The sequence below is a fragment of the Theobroma cacao genome, chromosome 6 (genome assembly GCF_053813885.1).
Source record: "Theobroma cacao isolate CCN51 chromosome 6, ASM5381388v1, whole genome shotgun sequence".
NCBI lineage: Eukaryota > Viridiplantae > Streptophyta > Magnoliopsida > Malvales > Malvaceae > Theobroma > Theobroma cacao.
The window spans coordinates 14,312,437-14,329,504 of NC_142644.1; positions in this window are offsets into that span (position 1 = coordinate 14,312,437).

Consider the following 17,068-nt stretch of genomic DNA (forward strand, 5'->3'; position numbering starts at 1 on the left):
TTTCTAGAGGTAAACATTCAATTACAATATGTTTTAATCAAAAAATGTAAAAAAAATTCAAAATAAATTCGATAATGGGATTATAAAGGCATTTAAACCGAGTAATAAGGCTTTTCTAGGCATGAGTGACTATAAATGAACTTTTCTTGACAATTAATGGCTTTCGCTCCACGTTTCCCGAGGCAAACAATCAGTTACAATCAGTTTTAATCAAAAAATGTAAAAACAATTCAAAATAAATTCAATAATGGGATTATAAAGGCATTTAAACCGAGTAATAAGGCTTTTCTAGGCTTGAGTGACTATAAATGAACTTTTCTTGACAATGGATGGCTTTTGCCCCATGTTTCCCGAGGTAAACAATCTATTACAATCTGTTTTAATAAAAAAATGTAAAAAAATTTCAAAATAAATTCAATTATGGGGTTATAAAGGCATTTAAACCGAGTAATAAGGCTTTTCTAGGCATGAGTGACTATAAATGATCTTTTCTTGTCAATGGATGGCTTTCGCTCCACGTTTCCCGAGGCAAACAATCAATTACAATATGTTTTAATCAAAAAATGTAAAAAAAAATCAAAATAAATTCAATTATGGGGTTATAAAGGCATTTAAACCGAGTAATAAGGCTTTTCTAGGCATGAGTGACTATAAATGATCTTTTCTTGACAATGGATGGCTTTCGATCCACGTTTCCCGAGGCAAACAATCAATTACAAGCTGTTTTAATCAAAAAATGTAAAAAACATTCAAAATAAATTCAATAATGGGATTATAAAGGCATTTAAACCGAGTAATAAGGCTTTTCTAGGCATGAGTGACTATAAATGAACTTTTCTCGACAATGGATGGCATTCGCTCCATGTTTCCCGAGGCAAACAATCAATTACAATCTGTTTTAACCAAAAAATGTAAAAACAATTCAAAATAAATTCAATAATGGGATTATAAAGGCATTTAAACCGAGTAATAAGGCTTTTCTAGGCTTGATTGACTATAAATGAACTTTTCTTGACAATGGATGGCTTTTGCTCCATGTTTCTAGAGGTAAACAATCTATCACAATATGTTTTAATCAAAAAATGTAAAAAAAATTCAAAATAAATTCAATAATGGGATTATAAAGGCATTTAAACCGAGTAATAAGGCTTTTCTAGGCATGAGTGACTATAAATGAACTTTTCTTGACAATGGATGGCTTTCGCTCCACGTTTCTCAAGGCAAACAATCAATTACAATCTGTTTTAATCAAAAAATGTAAAAACAATTCAAAATAAATTCAATAATGGTATTATAAAGGCATTTAAACAGAGTAATAAGGCTTTTCTAGGCATGAGTGACTATAAATGAACTTTTCTTGACAATGGATGGCTTTCGCTCCACGTTTCCCAAGGCAAACAATCAATTACAATATGTTTTAATCAAAAAATGTAAAAACAATTCAAAATAAATTCAATAATGGGATTATAAAGGCATTTAAACCGAGTAATAAGGCTTTTCTAGGCTTGATTGACTATAAATGAACTTTTCTTGACAATGGATGGCTTTTGCTCCATGTTTCTAGAGGTAAACAATCTATTACAAAATGTTTTAATCAAAAAATGTAAAAAAAATTCAAAATAAATTCAATAATGGGATTATAAAGGCATTTAAACTGAGTAATAAGGCTTTTCTAGGCTTGAGTGACTATAAATGAACTTTTCTTGACAATGGATGGCTTTTGCTCCATGTTTCTAGAGGTAAACATTCAATTACAATATGTTTTAATCAAAAAATGTAAAAAAAATTCAAAATAAATTCAATAATGGGATTATAAAGGCATTTAAACCGAGTAATAAGGCTTTTCTAGGCATGAGTGACTATAAATGAACTTTTCTTGGCAATCGATGGCTTTCGCTCCACGTTTCCCGAGGCAAACAATCAATTACAATCTGTTTTAATCAAAAAATGTAAAAACAATTCAAAATAAATTCAATAATGGGATTATAAAGGCATTTAAACCGAGTAATAAAGCTTTTCTAGGCTTGAGTGACTATAAATGAACTTTTCTTGACAATGGATGGCTTTTGCTCCATGTTTCCCGAGGTAAACAATCTATTACAATCTGTTTTAATCAAAAAATGTAAAAAAAATTCAAAAGAAATTCAATTATGGGTTTATAAAGGCATTTAAACCGAGTAATAAGGCTTTTCTAGGCATGAGTGACTATAAATGATTTTTTCTTGACAATGGATGGCTTTTGCTCCATGTTTCCCGAGGTAAACAATCAATTACAATCTGTTTTAATCAAAAAATGTAAAAAAAATTCAAAATAAATTCAATAATGAGATTATAAAGGCATTTAAATTGAGTAATAAGGCTTTTCTAGGCTTGAGTGACTATAAATGATCTTTTCTTGACAGTGGATGGCTTTTGCTCCATGTTTCTAGAGGTAAACATTCAATTACAATATGTTTTAATCAAAAAATGTAAAAAAAATTCAAAATAAATTCAATAATGGGATTATAAAGGCATTTAAACCGAGTAATAAGGCTTTTCTAGGCATGAGTGACTATAAATGAACTTTGCTTGACAATGGATGGCTTTCGCTCCACGTTTCCTGAGGCAAACAATCAATTACAATCTGTTTTAATCAAAAAATGTAAAAACAATTCAAAATAAATTCAATAATGGGATTATAAGGGCATTTAAACCGAGTAATAAGGCTTTTCTAGGCTTGAGTGACTATAAATGAACTTTTCTTGACAATGGATGGCTTTTGCTCTATGTTTCCCAAGGTAAACAATCTAATACAATCTGTTTTAATAAAAAAATGTAAAAAAAATTCAAAATAAATTCAATTATGGGGTTATAAAGGCATTTAAACCGAGTAATAAGGCTTTTCTAGGCATGAGTGACTATAAATGATCTTTTCTTGTCAATGGATGGCTTTCGCTCCACATTTCCCGAGGCAAACAATCAATTACAATATGTTTTAATCAAAAAATGTAAAAAAAAATCAAAATAAATTCAATTATGGGGTTATAAAGGCATTTAAACCGAGTAATAAGGCTTTTCTAGGCATGGGTGACTATAAATGATCTTTTGTTGACAATGGATGGCTTTCGCTCCACGTTTCCCGAGGCAAACAATCAATTACAAGCTGTTTTAATCAAAAAATGTAAAAAAAAATTCAAAATAAATTCAATAATGGGATTATAAAGGCATTTAAACCGAGTAATAAGGCTTTTCTAGGCATGAGTGACTATAAATGAACTTTTCTCGACAATGGATGGCATTCGCTCCATGTTTCCCGAGGCAAACAATCAATTACAATCTGTTTTAACCAAAAAATGTAAAAACAATTCAAAATAAATTCAATAATGGGATTATAAAGGCATTTAAACCGAGTAATAAGGCTTTTCTAGGCTTGATTGACTATAAATGAACTTTTCTCGACAATGGATGGCTTTTGCTCCATGTTTCTAGAGGTAAACAATCTATTACAATATGTTTTAATCAAAAAATGTAAAAACAATTCAAAATAAATTCAATAATGGGATTATAAAGGCATTTAAACCGAGTAATAAGGCTTTTCTAGGCTTGATTGACTATAAATGAACTTTTCTTGACAATGGATGGCTTTTGCTCCATGTTTCTAGAGGTAAACAATCTATTACAAAATGTTCTAATCAAAAAATGTAAAAAAAAATTCAAAATAAATTCAATAATGGGATTATAAAGGCATTTAAACTGAGTAATAAGGCTTTTTTAGGCTTGAGTGACTATAAATGAACTTTTCTTGACAATGGATGGCTTTTGCTCCATGTTTCTAGAGGTAAACATTCAATTACAATATGTTTTAATCAAAAAATGTAAAAACAATTCAAAATAAATTCAATAATGGGATTATAAAGGCATTTAAACCGAGTAATAAGGCTTTTCTAGGCTTGATTGACTATAAATGAACTTTTCTTGACAATGGATGGCTTTTGCTCCATGTTTCTAGAGGTAAACAATCTATTACAAAATGTTCTAATCAAAAAATGTAAAAAAAATTCAAAATAAATTCAATAATGGGATTATAAAGGCATTTAAACTGAGTAATAAGGCTTTTCTAGGCTTGAGTGACTATAAATGAACTTTTCTTGACAATGGATGGCTTTTGCTCCATGTTTCTAGAGGTAAACATTCAATTACAATATGTTTTAATCAAAAAATGTAAAAAAAATTCAAAATAAATTCAATAATGGGATTATAAAGGCATTTAAACCGAGTAATAATGCTTTTCTAGGCATGAGTGACTATAAATGAACTTTTCTTGACAATCGATGGCTTTCGCTCCACGTTTCCCGAGGCAAACAATCAATTACAATCTGTTTTAATCAAAAAATGTAAAAACAATTCAAAATAAATTCAATAATGGGATTATAAAGGCATTTAAACCGAGTAATAAAGCTTTTCTAGGCTTGAGTGACTATAAATGAACTTTTCTTGACAATGGATGGCTTTTGCTCCATGTTTCCCGAGGTAAACAATCAATTACAATCTGTTTTAATAAAAAAATGTGAAAAAAATTCAAAATAAATTCAATTATAGGGTTATAAAGGCATTTAAACCGAGTAATAAGGCTTTTCTAGGCATGAGTGACTATAAATGATGTTTTCTTGACAATGGATGGCTTTCGCTCCACGTTTCCCATGGCGAACAATCAATTACAATCTGTTTTAATCAAAAAATGTAAAAAAAATTCAAAATAAATTCAATAATGAGATTATAAAGGCATTTAAATTGAGTAATAAGGCTTTTCTAGGCTTGAGTGACTATAAATGAACTTTTCTTGACAATGGATGGCTTTTGCTCCATGTTTCTAGAGGTAAACATTCAATTACAATATGTTTTAATCAAAAAATGTAAAAAAAATTCAAAATAAATTCAATAATGGGATTATAAAGGCATTTAAACCGAGTAATAAGGCTTTTCTAGGCATGAGTGACTATAAATGAACTTTGCTTGACAATGGATGGCTTTCGCTCCACGTTTCCTGAGGCAAACAATCAATTACAATCTGTTATAATCAAAAAATGTAAAAACAATTCAAAATAAAATCAATAATGGGATTATAAGGGCATTTAAACCGAGTAATAAGGCTTTTCTAGGCTTGAGTGACTATAAATGAACTTTTCTTGACAATGGATGGCTTTTGCTCCATGTTTCCCGAGGTAAACAATCTAATACAATCTGTTTTAATAAAAAAATGTAAAAAAAATTCAAAATAAATTCAATTATGGGGTTATAAAGGCATTTAAACCGAGTAATAAGGCTTTTCTAGGCATGAGTGACTATAAATGATCTTTTCTTGTCAATGGATGGCTTTCGCTCCACGTTTCCCGAGGCAAACAATCAATTACAATATGTTTTAATCAAAAAATGTAAAAAAAAATCAAAATAAATTCAATTATGGGGTTATAAAGGCATTTAAACCGAGTAATAAGGCTTTTCTAGGCATGGGTGACTATAAATGATCTTTTGTTGACAATGGATGGCTTTCGCTCCACGTTTCCCGAGGCAAACAATCAATTACAAGCTGTTTTAATCAAAAAATGTAAAAAAAAATTCAAAATAAATTCAATAATGGGATTATAAAGGCATTTAAACCGAGTAATAAGGCTTTTCTAGGCATGAGTGACTATAAATGAACTTTTCTCGACAATGGATGGCATTCGCTCCATGTTTCCCGAGGCAAACAATCAATTACAATCTGTTTTAACCAAAAAATGTAAAAACAATTCAAAATAAATTCAATAATGGGATTATAAAGGCATTTAAACCGAGTAATAAGGCTTTTCTAGGCTTGATTGACTATAAATGAACTTTTCTTGACAATGGATGGCTTTTGCTCCATGTTTCTAGAGGTAAACAATCTATTACAATATGTTTTAATCAAAAAATGTAAAAACAATTCAAAATAAATTCAATAATGGGATTATAAAGGCATTTAAACCGAGTAAAAGGCTTTTCTAGGCTTGATTGACTATAAATGAACTTTTCTTGACAATGGATGGCTTTTGCTCCATGTTTCTAGAGGTAAACAATCTATTACAAAATGTTCTAATCAAAAAATGTAAAAAAAATTCAAAATAAATTCAATAATGGGATTATAAAGGCATTTAAACTGAGTAATAAGGCTTTTCTAGGCTTGAGTGACTATAAATGAACTTTTCTTGACAATGGATGGCTTTTGCTCCATGTTTCTAGAGGTAAACATTCAATTACAATATGTTTTAATCAAAAAATGTAAAAACAATTCAAAATAAATTCAATAATGGGATTATAAAGGCATTTAAACCGAGTAATAAGGCTTTTCTAGGCTTGATTGACTATAAATGAACTTTTCTTGACAATGGATGGCTTTTGCTCCATGTTTCTAGAGGTAAACAATCTATTACAAAATGTTCTAATCAAAAAATGTAAAAAAAATTCAAAATAAATTCAATAATGGGATTATAAAGGCATTTAAACTGAGTAATAAGGCTTTTCTAGGCTTGAGTGACTATAAATGAACTTTTCTTGACAATGGATGGCTTTTGCTCCATGTTTCTAGAGGTAAACATTCAATTACAATATGTTTTAATCAAAAAATGTAAAAAAAATTCAAAATAAATTCAATAATGGGATTATAAAGGCATTTAAACCGAGTAATAATGCTTTTCTAGGCATGAGTGACTATAAATGAACTTTTCTTGACAATCGATGGCTTTCGCTCCACGTTTCCCGAGGCAAACAATCAATTACAATCTGTTTTAATCAAAAAATGTAAAAACAATTCAAAATAAATTCAATAATGGGATTATAAAGGCATTTAAACCGAGTAATAAAGCTTTTCTAGGCTTGAGTGACTATAAATGAACTTTTCTTGACAATGGATGGCTTTTGCTCCATGTTTCCCGAGGTAAACAATCAATTACAATCTGTTTTAATAAAAAAATGTGAAAAAAATTCAAAATAAATTCAATTATGGGGTTATAAAGGCATTTAAACCGAGTAATAAGGCTTTTCTAGGCATGAGTGACTATAAATGATGTTTTCTTGACAATGGATGGCTTTCGCTCCACGTTTCCCATGGCGAACAATCAATTACAATCTGTTTTAATCAAAAAATGTAAAAAAAATTCAAAATAAATTCAATAATGAGATTATAAAGGCATTTAAATTGAGTAATAAGGCTTTTCTAGGCTTGAGTGACTATAAATGAACTTTTCTTGACAATGGATGGCTTTTGCTCCATGTTTCTAGAGGTAAACATTCAATTACAATATGTTTTAATCAAAAAATGTAAAAAAAATTCAAAATAAATTCAATAATGGGATTATAAAGGCATTTAAACCGAGTAATAAGGCTTTTCTAGGCATGAGTGACTATAAATGAACTTTGCTTGACAATGGATGGCTTTCGCTCCACGTTTCCTGAGGCAAACAATCAATTACAATCTGTTATAATCAAAAAATGTAAAAACAATTCAAAATAAAATCAATAATGGGATTATAAGGGCATTTAAACCGAGTAATAAGGCTTTTCTAGGCTTGAGTGACTATAAATGAACTTTTCTTGACAATGGATGGCTTTTGCTCCATGTTTCCCGAGGTAAACAATCTAATACAATCTGTTTTAATAAAAAAATGTAAAAAAAATTCAAAATAAATTCAATTATGGGGTTATAAAGGCATTTAAACCGAGTAATAAGGCTTTTCTAGGCATGAGTGACTATAAATGATCTTTTCTTGTCAATGGATGGCTTTCGCTCCACGTTTCCCGAGGCAAACAATCAATTACAATATGTTTTAATCAAAAAATGTAAAAAAAAATCAAAATAAATTCAATTATGGGGTTATAAAGGCATTTAAACCGAGTAATAAGGCTTTTCTAGGCATGGGTGACTATAAATGATCTTTTGTTGACAATGGATGGCTTTCGCTCCACGTTTCCCGAGGCAAACAATCAATTACAAGCTGTTTTAATCAAAAAATGTAAAAAAAAATTCAAAATAAATTCAATAATGGGATTATAAAGGCATTTAAACCGAGTAATAAGGCTTTTCTAGGCATGAGTGACTATAAATGAACTTTTCTCGACAATGGATGGCATTCGCTCCATGTTTCCCGAGGCAAACAATCAATTACAATCTGTTTTAACCAAAAAATGTAAAAACAATTCAAAATAAATTCAATAATGGGATTATAAAGGCATTTAAACCGAGTAATAAGGCTTTTCTAGGCTTGATTGACTATAAATGAACTTTTCTTGACAATGGATGGCTTTTGCTCCATGTTTCTAGAGGTAAACAATCTATTACAATATGTTTTAATCAAAAAATGTAAAAACAATTCAAAATAAATTCAATAATGGGATTATAAAGGCATTTAAACCGAGTAAAAGGCTTTTCTAGGCTTGATTGACTATAAATGAACTTTTCTTGACAATGGATGGCTTTTGCTCCATGTTTCTAGAGGTAAACAATCTATTACAATATGTTTTAATCAAAAAATGTAAAAAAAATTCAAAATAAATTCAATAATGGGATTATAAAGGCATTTAAACCGAGTAATAAGGCTTTTCTAGGCATGAATGACTATAAATGAACTTTTCTTGACAATGGATGGCTTTCGCTCCACGTTTCCCGAGGCAAACAATCAATTACAATCTGTTTTAATCAAAAAATGTAAAAACATTCAAAATAAATTCAATAATGGGACTATAAAGGCATTTAAACCGAGTAATAAGGCTTTTCTAGGCATGAGTGACTATAAATGAACTTTTCTTGACAATGGATGGCTTTCGCTCCACCTTTCCCGAGGCAAACAATCAGTTACAATCTGTTTTAATCAAAAAATGTAAAAACAATTCAAAATAAATTCAATAATGGGATTATAAAGGCATTTAAACCGAGTAATAAGGCTTTTCTAGGCTTGAGTGACTATAAATGAACTTTTCTTGACAATGGATGGCTTTTGCTCCATGTTTCTAGAGGTAAACAATCAATTACAATCTGTGTTAATCAAAAAATGTAAAAACATTCAAAATAAATTCAATAATGGGATTATAAAGGCATTTAAACCGAGTAATAAGGCTTTTCTAGGCATGAGTGACTATAAATGAACTTTTCTTGACAATCGATGGCTTTCGCTCCACGTTTCCCGAGGCAAACAATCAATTACAATCTGTTTTAATCAAAAAATGTAAAAACAATTCAAAATAAATTCAATAATGGGATTATAAAGGCATTTAAACCGAGTAATAAAGCTTTTCTAGGCTTGAGTGACTATAAATGAACTTTTCTTGACAATGGATGGCTTTTGCTCCATGTTTCCCGAGGTAAACAATCTATTACAATCTGTTTTAACAAAAAAATGTAAAAAAAATTCAAAAGAAATTCAATTATGGGGTTATAAAGGCATTTAAACCGAGTAATAAGGCTTTTCTAGGCATGAGTGACTATAAATGATTTTTTCTTGACAATGGATGGCTTTTGCTCCATGTTTCCCGAGGTAAACAATCTATTACAATCTGTTTTAATAAAAAAAATGTAAAAAAAATTCAAAATAAATTCAATTATGGGGTTATAAAGGCATTTAAACCGAGTAATAAGGCTTTTCTAGGCATGAGTGACTATAAATGAACTTTTCTCGACAATGGATGGCATTCGCTCCATGTTTCCCGAGGCAAACAATCAATTACAATCTGTTTTAACCAAAAAATGTAAAAACAATTCAAAATAAATTCAATAATGGGATTATAAAGGCATTTAAACCGAGTAATAAGGCTTTTCTAGGCTTGATTGACTATAAATGAACTTTTCTTGACAATGGATGGCTTTTGCTCCATGTTTCTAGAGGTAAACAATCTATTACAATATGTTTTAATCAAAAAATGTAAAAACAATTCAAAATAAATTCAATAATGGGATTATAAAGGCATTTAAACCGAGTAATAAGGCTTTTCTAGGCTTGATTGACTATAAATGAACTTTTCTTGACAATGGATGGCTTTTGCTCCATGTTTCTAGAGGTAAACAATCTATTACAAAATGTTTTAATCAAAAAATGTAAAAAAAATTCAAAATAAATTCAATAATGGGATTATAAAGGCATTTAAACTGAGTAATAAGGCTTTTCTAGGCTTGAGTGACTATAAATGAACTTTTCTTGACAATGGATGGCTTTTGCTCCATGTTTCTAGAGGTAAACAATCTATTACAATATGTTTTAATCAAAAAATGTAAAAAAAATTCAAAATAAATTCAATAATGGGATTATAAAGGCATTTAAACCGAGTAATAAGGCTTTTCCAGGCATGAGTGACTATAAATGAACTTTGCTTGACAATGGATGGCTTTCGCTCCACGTTTCCTGAGGCAAACAATCAGTTACAATCTGTTGTAATCAAAAAATGTAAAAACAATTCAAAATAAATTCAATAATGGGATTTTAAGGGCATTTAAACCGAGTAATAAGGCTTTTTTAAGCTTGAGTGACTATAAATGAACTTTTCTTGACATTGGATGGCTTTTGCTCCATGTTTCCCGAGGTAAACAATCAATTACAATCTATTTTAATAAAAAAATGTAAAAAAAATTCAAAATAAATTCAATTATGGGGTTATAAAGGCATTTAAACCGAGTAATAAGGCTTTTCTAGGCATGAGTGACTATAAATGATCTTTTCTTGACAATGGATGGCTTTCGCTCCTTGTTTCCCGAGGCAAACAATCAATTACAATCTGTTTTAATCAAAAAATGTAAAAACAATTCAAAATAAATTCAATAATGGGATTATAAAGGCATTTAAACCGAGTAATAAGGCTTTTCTAAGCTTGAGTGACTATAAATGAACTTTTCTTGACATTGGATGGCTTTTGCTCCATATTTCCCGAGGTAAACAATCAATTACAATCTGTTTTAATAAAAAAATGTAAAAAAAATTCAAAATAAATTCAATTATGGGGTTATAAAGGCATTTAAACCGAGTAATAAGGCTTTTCTAGGCACGAGTGACTATAAATGATCTTTTCTTGACAATGGATGGCTTTCGCTCCACGTTTCCCGAGGCAAACAATCAATTACAATATGTTTTAATCAAAAAATGTAAAAAAAATTCAAAATAAATTCAATACTGGGATTATAAAGGCATTTAAACTGAGTAATAAGGCTTTTCTAGGCTTGAGTGACTATAAATGAACTTCTCTTGACAATGGATGGCTTTTGCTCCATGTTTCCCGAGGTAAACAATCAATTACAATCTGTTTTAATAAAAAAATGTAAAAAAAATTCAAAATAAATTCAATTATGGGGTTATAAAGGCATTTAAACCGAGTAATAAGGCTTTTCTAGGCATGAGTGACTATAAATGAACTTTTCTTGACAATTAATGGCTTTCGCTCCACGTTTCTCGAGGCAAACAATCAGTTACAATCTGTTTTAATCAAAAAATGTAAAAACAATTCAAAATAAATTCAATAATGGGATTTTAAGGGCATTTAAACCGAGTAATAAGGCTTTTCTAAGCTTGAGTGACTATAAATGAACTTTTCTTGACATTGGATGGCTTTTGCTCCATGTTTGCCAAGGTAAACAATCAATTACAATCTGTTATAATAAAAAAATGTAAAAAAAATTCAAAATAAATTCAATTATGGGGTTATAAAGGCATTTAAACCGAGTAATAAGGCTTTTCTAGGCATGAGTGACTATAAATGATCTTTTCTTGACAATGGATGGCTTTCGCTCCATGTTTCCCGAGGCAAACAATCAATTACAATCTGTTTTAATCAAAAAATGTAAAAACAATTCAAAATAAATTCAATAATGGGATTATAAAGGCATTTAAACCGAGTAATAAGGCTTTTCTAAGCTTGAGTGACTATAAATGAACTTTTCTTGACATTGGATGGCTTTTGCTCCATGTTTCCCGAGGTAAACAATCAATTACAATCTGTTTTAATAAAAAAATGTAAAAAAAATTCAAAATAAATTCAATTATGGGGTTATAAAGGCATTTAAACCGAGTAATAAGGCTTTTCTAGGCACGAGTGACTATAAATGATCTTTTCTTGACAATGGATGGCTTTCGCTCCACGTTTCCCGTGGCGAACAATCAATTACAATCTGTTTTAATCAAAAAATGTAAAAAAAATTCAAAATAAATTCAATAATGAGATTATAAAGGCATTTAAACTGAGTAATAAGGCTTTTCTAGGCTTGAGTGACTACAAATGAACTTTTCTTGACAATGGATGGCTTTTGCTCCATGTTTCTAGAGGTAAACATTCAATTACAATATGTTTTAATCAAAAAATGTAAAAAAAATTCAAAATAAATTCAATAATGGGATTATAAAGGCATTTAAACCGAGTAATAAGGCTTTTCTAGGCATGAGTGACTATAAATGAACTTTTATTGACAATGGATGGCATTCGCTCCATGTTTCCCGAGGCAAACAATCAATTACAATCTGTTTTAACCAAAAAATGTAAAAACAATTCAAAATAAATTCAATAATGGGATTATAAAGGCATTTAAACCGAGTAATAAGGCTTTTCTAGGCTTGATTGACTATAAATGAACTTTTCTTGACAATGGATGGCTTTTGCTCCATGTTTCTAGAGGTAAACAATCTATTACAATATGTTTTAATCAAAAAATGTAAAAACAATTCAAAATAAATTCAATAATGGGATTATAAAGGCATTTAAACCGAGTAATAAGGCTTTTCTAGGCTTGAGTGACTATAAATGAACTTTTCTTGACAATGGATGGCTTTTGCTCCATGTTTCCCGAGGTAAACAATCTAATACAATCTGTTTTAATAAAAAAATGTAAAAAAAATTCAAAATAAATTCAATTATGGGGTTATAAAGGCATTTAAACCGAGTAATAAGGCTTTTCTAGGCATGAGTGACTATAAATGATCTTTTCTTGTCAATGGATGGCTTTCGCTCCACGTTTCCCGAGGCAAACAATCAATTACAATATGTTTTAATCAAAAAATGTAAAAAAAAAATCAAAATAAATTCAATTATGGGGTTATAAAGGCATTTAAACCGAGTAATAAGGCTTTTCTAGGCATGGGTGACTATAAATGATCTTTTGTTGACAATGGATGGCTTTCGCTCCACGTTTCCCGAGGCAAACAATCAATTACAAGCTGTTTTAATCAAAAAATGTAAAAAAAAATTCAAAATAAATTCAATAATGGGATTATAAAGGCATTTAAACCGAGTAATAAGGCTTTTCTAGGCATGAGTGACTATAAATGAACTTTTCTCGACAATGGATGGCATTCGCTCCATGTTTCCCGAGGCAAACAATCAATTACAATCTGTTTTAACCAAAAAATGTAAAAACAATTCAAAATAAATTCAATAATGGGATTATAAAGGCATTTAAACCGAGTAATAAGGCTTTTCTAGGCTTGATTGACTATAAATGAACTTTTCTTGACAATGGATGGCTTTTGCTCCATGTTTCTAGAGGTAAACAATCTATTACAATATGTTTTAATCAAAAAATGTAAAAACAATTCAAAATAAATTCAATAATGGGATTATAAAGGCATTTAAACCGAGTAATAAGGCTTTTCTAGGCTTGATTGACTATAAATGAACTTTTCTTGACAATGGATGGCTTTTGCTCCATGTTTCTAGAGGTAAACAATCTATTACAATATGTTTTAATCAAAAAATGTAAAAAAAATTCAAAATAAATTCAATAATGGGATTATAAAGACATTTAAACCGAGTAATAAGGCTTTTCTAGGCATGAATGACTATAAATGAACTTTTCTTGACAATGGATGGCTTTCGCTCCACGTTTCCCGAGGCAAACAATCAATTACAATCTGTTTTAATCAAAAAATGTAAAAACATTCAAAATAAATTCAATAATGGGATTATAAAGGCATTTAAACCGAGTAATAAGGCTTTTCTAGGCATGAGTGACTATAAATGAACTTTTCTTGACAATGGATGGCTTTCGCTCCACGTTTCCCGAGGCAAACAATCAGTTACAATCTGTTTTAATCAAAAAATATAAAAACAATTCAAAATAAATTCAATAATGGGATTATAAAGGCATTTAAACCGAGTAATAAGGCTTTTCTAGGCTTGAGTGACTATAAATGAACTTTTCTTGACAATGGATGGCTTTTGCTCCATGTTTCTAGAGGTAAACAATCTATTACAATATGTTTTAATCAAAAAATGTAAAAAAAATTCAAAATAAATTCAATAATGGGATTATAAAGGCATTTAAACCGAGTAATAAGGCTTTTCCAGGCATGAGTGACTATAAATGAACTTTGCTTGACAATGGATGGCTTTCGCTCCACGTTTCCTGAGGCAAACAATCAGTTACAATCTGTTGTAATCAAAAAATGTAAAAACAATTCAAAATAAATTCAATAATGGGATTTTAAAGGCATTTAAACCGAGTAATAAGGCTTTTTTAAGCTTGAGTGACTATAAATGAACTTTTCTTGACATTGGATGGCTTTTGCTCCATGTTTCCCGAGGTAAACAATCAATTACAATCTATTTTAATAAAAAAATGTAAAAAAAAATCAAAATAAATTCAATTATGGGGTTATAAAGGCATTTAAACCGAGTAATAAGGCTTTTCTAGGCATGAGTGACTATAAATGATCTTTTCTTGACAATGGATGGCTTTCGCTCCTTGTTTCCAGAGGCAAACAATCAATTACAATCTGTTTTAATCAAAAAATGTAAAAACAATTCAAAATAAATTCAATAATGGGATTATAAAGGCATTTAAACCGAGTAATAAGGCTTTTCTAAGCTTGAGTGACTATAAATGAACTTTTCTTGACATTGGATGGCTTTTGCTCCATATTTCCCGAGGTAAACAATCAATTACAATCTGTTTTAATAAAAAAATGTAAAAAAAATTCAAAATAAATTCAATTATGGGGTTATAAAGGCATTTAAACCGAGTAATAAGGCTTTTCTAGGCACGAGTGACTATAAATGATCTTTTCTTGACAATGGATGGCTTTCGCTCCACGTTTCCCGAGGTAAACAATAAATTACAATATGTTTTAATCAAAAAATGTAAAAAAAATTCAAAATAAATTCAATACTGGGATTATAAAGGCATTTAAACTGAGTAATAAGGCTTTTCTAGGCTTGAGTGACTATAAATGAACTTTTCTTGACAATGGATGGCTTTTGCTCCATGTTTCTAGAGGTAAACATTCAATTACAATATGTTTTAATCAAAAAATGTAAAAAAAATTCAAAATAAATTCGATAATGGGATTATAAAGGCATTTAAACCGAGTAATAAGGCTTTTCTAGGCATGAGTGACTATAAATGAACTTTTCTTGACAATTAATGGCTTTCGCTCCACGTTTCCCGAGGCAAACAATCAGTTACAATCTGTTTTAATCAAAAAATGTAAAAACAATTCAAAATAAATTCAATAATGGGATTATAAAGGCATTTAAACCGAGTAATAAGGCTTTTCTAGGCTTGAGTGACTATAAATGAACTTCTCTTGACAATGGATGGCTTTTGCTCCATGTTTCCCGAGCTAAACAATCAATTACAATCTGTTTTAATAAAAAAATGTAAAAAAAATTCAAAATAAATTCAATTATGGGGTTATAAAGGCATTTAAACCGAGTAATAAGGCTTTTCTAGGCATGAGTGACTATAAATGAACTTTTCTTGACAATTAATGGCTTTCGCTCCACGTTTCCCGAGGCAAACAATCAGTTACAATCTGTTTTAATCAAAAAATGTAAAAACAATTCAAAATAAATTCAATAATGGGATTTTAAGGGCATTTAAACCGAGTAATAAGGCTTTTCTAAGCTTCAGTGACTATAAATGAACTTTTCTTGACATTGGATGGCTTTTGCTCCATGTTTGCCGAGGTAAACAATCAATTACAATCTGTTATAATAAAAAAATGTAAAAAAAATTCAAAATAAATTCAATTATGGGGTTATAAAGGCATTTAAACCGAGTAATAAGGCTTTTCTAGGCATGAGTGACTATAAATGATCTTTTCTTGACAATGGATGGCTTTCGCTCCATGTTTCCCGAGGCAAACAATCAATTACAATCTGTTTTAATCAAAAAATGTAAAAACAATTCAAAATAAATTCAATAATGGGATTATAAAGGCATTTAAACCGAGTAATAAGGCTTTTCTAAGCTTGAGTGACTATAAATGAACTTTTCTTGACATTGGATGGCTTTTGCTCCATGTTTCCCGAGGTAAACAATCAATTACAATCTGTTTTAATAAAAAAATGTAAAAAAAATTCAAAATAAATTCAATTATGGGGTTATAAAGGCATTTAAACCGAGTAATAAGGCTTTTCTAGGCACGAGTGACTATAAATGATCTTTTCTTGACAATGGATGGCTTTCGCTCCACGTTTCCCGTGGCGAACAATCAATTACAATCTGTTTTAATCAAAAAATGTAAAAAAAATTCAAAATAAATTCAATAATGAGATTATAAAGGCATTTAAACTGAGTAATAAGGCTTTTCTAGGCTTGAGTGACTATAAATGAACTTTTCTTGACAATGGATGGCTTTTGCTCCATGTTTCTAGAGGTAAACATTCAATTACAATATGTTTTAATCAAAAAATGTAAAAAAAATTCAAAATAAATTCAATAATGGGATTATAAAGGCATTTAAACCGAGTAATAAGGCTTTTCTAGGCATGAGTGACTATAAATGAACTTTGCTTGACAATGGATGGCTTTCGCTCCACGTTTCCCGAGGCAAACAATCAATTACAATCTGTTTTAATCAAAAAATGTAAAAACAATTCAAAATAAATTCAATAATGGGATTATAAAGGCATTTAAACCGAGTAATAAGGCTTTTCTAGGCTTGAGTGACTATAAATGAACTTTTCTTGACAATGGATGGCTTTTGCCCCATGTTTCCCGAGGTAAACAATCTATTACAATCTGTTTTAATAAAAAAATGTAAAAAAATTTCAAAATAAATTCAATTATGGGGTTATAAAGGCATTTAAACCGAGTAATAAGGCT